Genomic DNA, 6131 nt, shown 5'->3' with positions numbered 1-6131 from the left:
AACTTTGTTTCCAAGAAAACAGAACCATGGGTCCATTTTACAATCCAGAACTGATGTTGCCCCTTTACACATAGCCCTACTTTGCTTTGAGCCCATTAAAACAGTGTTTCATTTACACTGCACCTAAACTCCACTCTTTTGCAAAATCCTATAATAACGCTCTTTTTTCCTTTCTTTGATGAAACATCCCACAATTCCTTTGATGTACAGTCCCCCACATTCCAATCAGTCAGTAAACCTGACTTAGTTGATCTACAGGTTTGTCCCTCATGGTCTTAGGCTGATTGGGCTAGGAGAAGATGAACATTTGACTGCAACTTTATGAGAGACTCTGAGTGTGAACTGCTACCCAAGATGCTCCCCAATTCTTAACCCACAGAAACTGTGAGGAATAATAAATGTTTAGTGTTCTTTGAGCTACTACATTTTGGGATAATTCGTTATGGCAATAGATAATGAATACATCTTCTGTGATCAAAATACTTCAGTGGCTCCCAATTTTTCTCAGAGGAAAAGCCTAAGTACTATCGATGGCCCACAAGTCCCCTTACATCCCATTCACGCTATTACCTCTCTAACTCCGTCTTCTACCACTCTCCTTCTCCCCACTGCAGAAGGTATAGGGACGTCTTTACCATTCCTCAAATACACCTCAGGGCCTCTGTACTCACCAGTCCCTTGCCCCTCCCCCACCTCTCAGGACTTTACTCAATGTCTGCCTCTCGTGATGTCTTCCTTGACTGTCTTCCAAAAATGCAGCTTCCCTACATACACCCACACCCACACACATTCTCCATTCTCCCTTCCTCCTTTATTTTTTTCCTTATTTCATATTACTGTTTAATATACCATATATATTGCTTATTATCTGGCTCCCCTTATTAAGTCGAAAGCTGATTTGGTGCAGGGATTCTTGTCTGTTCTCAGTCTAGAGCAGTGACTGTTTTATAGTACATACTCCATAAAGATTTGTCAAATGAATACATAAATGTTAAGGATGTAAGAATACCCAATTAATAGTAACTTTAAAAATGCCTCACACATAGCCCTTTTGTGACCCACCCCAACTTTATAAAGCTGCTTCTAAAATTTGCTGCTAGAAAAAGCTTTTCTTTCCTGAATAGTTGTTTCACAAAAATAGCAGTTAAATAGCAAACTATCCTAACCAACTGTTTGCCTTTTTCCTTGTGAAACTCTGGCCAAATTGAAAGGCAATTATAGTAATTATATGGATCCTTAGAGGCTGTACCTTTTGTTTTGTTTCATCTTGACTTTTTTCTCTTATTTATAAGTTCCCTGTTTTTTATCCTTTATTTCAATGATTTCATTGTATGTTCTCAGTCCACACTGCTTCAAAGACTTTGTGAAATTAATATAAATAAATAAAAATAGGTAAATAGTGTTTTCTCAAACTCAGAATAGGTGATTTAAACTATCATTGGTTCGGATCCCGGGCGCGCACCGACGCACCGCTTGGCAGGCCATGCTGTGGCGGCATCCCACATAAGGTGGAGGAAGATGGGCATGGATGTTAGCCCAGGGCCAGTCTTCCTCAGCAAAAAGAGGAGGATTGACAGATGTTAGCTCAGGGCTGATCTTCCTCACAAAAAAAATAATAATAAAAAATAAATAAATAAACTATCATTGGTTTGGGGCTGGCCTGGTGGCGTAATGGTTAGATTTGCATGCTCCATTTCAGTGGCCTGGAGTTCTCAGGTTCAGATCCTGGGTGCCAGCCTACACACCACTCATCAAGCCATGCTGTGGCAGCATGCCATATACAAAATAGAGGAAGACTGGCAACACATGTTAGCTCTGGGCCAATCTTCCTCACCAAAAAATAAACCAACAAACTATCATCGATTTGGTATATTGTACTTACAGAATTGTCAACTTTTTAAGGAACAAAGCTTTAATTTTTTGTGAGCTCTATTTTAAAAGTCAACAAAAGCTAATAGTTCTATTATTCATCAAGGTAAACTTTATTGTAGAATATTTTACACGAGAAATATGCTTTGGATCAAGACAGGAACATTTATTTCAACATTAAATCGTCAACTCTCAGTACCATAGCATATTTTTCCTAATTTCATGTTATTCTTAGAAAATTTTGTTTGCTTCCATGGTATAATAAAACCCTTCTTGAAGATTATTTGTGTTAAATTGATTTCCTCCCAGAAAGAGTTCTTTTAAACACTAAAGTGCATAATTATACTATCTAATGAATCAGCAGAGTGTTTCTGCCTTCACACAATTCATAATTTCTCTTTATATAGAGAGATCCTCAAAATGGCGAGCATAACTACACACCTTGTAGGATCCTCTAGGATCATTTAGCAACTAGGGAAAGGAGGGAAAGTAGCCTAGATTTTTTTAAGCTCCCACAGCCATACATACCCCAAAGGGTCATAAAATGAGAAACAGGTGTTCAGAGATTACATAGGGGAAATATTGGTTTTGATTCTATAGTAAAGAATAAAATAGTACTTGACATTAGATGTCTCATTTTATAAATACTTATCTTGTGTTTAGCGAATGATTGAAAAAGACAAGCAAAAAAAGTATATATATATATATATCTTATCATATTTAAATATGATAAGTTATTTGATGTCATTGGTGTACTTCACCCAGCTGGAGAAATAGCGTAACTTAAAATAATATTTTTATAGATTTTATTTTTTAGAACAGTTTTAGATTTACAAAAAAACGGGAGAAAGGACAGAGTTCCCATATACCTCCTCTCTCCCCTCTCACAGTTCCCCTATTATTAATATGCTGCATTAGTGTGCATCAATATACATTAATGATGTGTTACTTAATTACTATTGAACCAATATTGATACATTATTATGAACTAAAGTGTATAGTTTACATTAGGGTTTACTCTTTAGGTTGTACAATTCTGTGGGTTCTGCGAAATGTATAATGTCAAGTATCCACCATTACAGTATCATACAGAATAGTTTCACTGCCCTTAAAATCCCCTGTGCTTCACATATTCATCCCTCTCCTCCTCCCTTTGAACCCCTGACAACCACTGATCTTTTTACTGTCTACACAGTTTTGCTTTTTCCAGAATGTCATATAGATGGAATCATACAGCATATAGCTTTTCAGATTGGCTTTTTTCACTTAGTAATAGGCATTTAAAGTTCCTCCATGTCTTTTTGTGAATTGATAGTTCATTTCTTTTTATTTTTAAATAATATTCCATGTTATGGATGCACCACAGTTTGTTTATGCACTCACCTCTTGAGGGACATCTTGAATGCTTCCCGTTTTCAGCAATTATGAATAAAGCTGCTATACACATTTGTGTAGACATACGTTTCAATTCATTTGGGTAAATATCTAGGAGCATTATTGCTATATAATATGGTAAGACTATGTTTAGCTTTGTAAGAAACTGCCAAATCATCTTCCAAAGTCGTGGTATCATTTTCCATTTCCACTAGCAATGAATGAGAGTTCCTGTTGCTCCACAGCTCTGCCATCATTTGAGATGGTCAGACTTTTGGATTGTAGCCATTCTAGAAGGTATATAGTGGTTTTAAACTGCAATATAATTTGCAACCGTTGTTTTAATTTACAATTGCCTGATGATATATTATGTTGAACATCTTTTCATACGATTATGTAATTTTTATGTTTTCTTTAGTGAGGTACCTCTTTGGATCTTTGGTCCACTTTTCAAATTGTGTTTTTGATTTTCTTATTGTTGAGTTTTAAGAGCCCTTTGAGTGTTTTTGGATACAAGTCCTTTATCAGATACGTATTTTGCAAATATTTTCTCCAATATGAGGGTTGTTTTTTCATTCTTTTAACAATGTCTTTCGCAGAGAGAAGTTTTTAATTTTAATAATTCCAACTCATAAATTGTTTCTTTCATTGATTGTGCTTTTAGTGTTTATAAAAGCTCATTACCAAACTCAAGTTCACCTAAATTTTGTCCCACATTATATTCTACAAGTTTTTAAGTTTCATGTTATACATTTAGATGTATGGTCCTTATTGAGTTAATTTTTGTAAAAAGTGTAAGGTCTGAATCTAGCTTCATTTGTTTTGCACATGGATGTCCAACTGTTGCAGCACCATTTGTTGAAAAGCCTATCATTTCACCATTGACTTGCCTTTGCTCCTTTGCCAAAGAACAGTTGACTATATATGTGTGGATCTATTTCTGGGCTCTCTATTCTGTTCCATTGATTGATGTGCCTATTCTTTCACCAATAGCACATTGTCTTGATTACTTTATGTAAGCCTTGAAGGTGGGTAGTGTCATTTTCCAATTTTATTCTTCTTCAGTATTGTGTTGGTTATTCTGGGTCTTTTGCCTTTGTATATAGACTTTAGAATCAATTTGTCAATATTCACAAAATAACTTGCTAGGATTTTATTGGAATTGCATTGGATCAATAGACCAAGCCGGGAAAAAGTGACATCCTAACAATACAGAGTCTTCTATCCATGAACATTTATTTATTTCTTCTTTGATTTCATTCATCAGAATTCTGTAGTTTTCCTCCTATACATCTTGTACATATGCTGTTAGACTTATACATAAATATTTCATTTTGTGGGTGCTAATGTAAATGGTATTGTGTTTTTAATTTCAAATTTCATTGTTCATTGCTGGTATATAGAAAAATAATTGACTTTTATATATTAACCTTGTATCCTGCAAACTTTATATAGTTGCTTATTAGTTTCAGGAGTTCTTTTTGGCAATTCTTAGGGACTTTCAATTATACAAATTGTGAACAAAGACAGTTTTTTTCTTCCTTCCTAATCTGTATATCTTTTATTTCTTTTTCTTGTCTTATTGTATTAGCTAGGACTTTCAGAACAATATTAAAAAGCAGTGGTGAAAGGGGCCATCCTTGTCTTGCTCCTGATCTTGGGAAAGCTTCTAGATTCTCACCATTAAGTAAGATGTTACAATAGGTTCTTTGTAGATGTTCTTTATCAAGTTGAGGAAGTCCCCCTCTATTCCTAGTTTGCTGAGCATTTTTATTATGAATGGGTATTGAATTTTGTCAACTGCTTTTTCTGCATGTATTGATATAATCATGTGATTTTTCTTTTTTAGCCTGTTGCTATGATGAATTACATAACCTGACTTTTAAGTATTGAACCAGCCTTGCATACTTGGAATAAATCCCATTTAGTTATGGTGTATAATTCTTTTTATACATTGTTGGCTTCTATTTGCTAATATTGTGTTGAAGATTTTTGCCTCTATGTTCCTGAGACATACTGGCATATAGTTTTCTTTTCTTGTAATGTCTTTATCTGGTTTTGGTACTAGGCTAAATCTAGCCTCATAGAAAGAGTTAGGAAATGTTTCTCTGTTTCTCTTTTCTGGAAGAGATTGTAGATAATTAAGATGATTTCTGCCTTAAATGTTTGATAAAATTCACCGGTGAACTCACGTAGGCCTGGTGCTTTCTTCTTTGGAGGGCTATTAATTATTGATACAATTTCTTTAATAGATATGGGCTTATTCAGATTGTCTATTTCTCCTTAGGCGAGTCTTGGCAAATTGTGTCTTTCAAGGAATGGGTCTATTTCATGTAGGTTATCAAATGTGTGGACATAGAGTTGTTCATTATATTTATTATCCTTTCAACATCCATGGGATCAGTAGTGATGGCATCTCTATCATTTCTAATAACAGTAATTTGTGTGTGTGTGTTTTTTTTTTTTTTTTTAGTTAGCCTGCCTAGAGGTTTATCAATTTTATTGATCTTTCAAATAAGCAGCTTTCTGTTTCATTGATTTTCTCTATTGATTTCTGGTTTTCAATTTCATTGATTTTTACTCTCACTTTTTTTTGTTCTTCTGCTTACTTTGGATTTAATTTGCTCTTCTCTTTCTAGTTTCCTATTGTGGAACTTAGGTTATTGATTTCAGTTCTTTCTTTTCTAATATAATCATTTGATGCTATAAATTTCCCTCTAAGTATTGCTTTCACTGCATTCCATAAATTCAAAAAGTAGTATTTTTCATTTTCATTTAGTTTGAAATTTTGAGAGCTCTCCTTTGATTCATGAGTTATTTAGTGGTGTGTTGTTTAATTTCCAATATTTTGGGATTTTCCAGCTATCTTTCTGTTTATTTATTTCTCA

Source organism: Ceratotherium simum, chromosome 12, assembly GCF_057802395.1.
Source record: "Ceratotherium simum simum isolate JZ-2026a chromosome 12, ASM5780239v1, whole genome shotgun sequence".
Classification (NCBI taxonomy): Eukaryota; Metazoa; Chordata; class Mammalia; order Perissodactyla; family Rhinocerotidae; genus Ceratotherium; species Ceratotherium simum.
The sequence above is the reverse complement of the archived record's forward strand: the minus strand, read 5'-3'. Positions refer to the sequence as shown.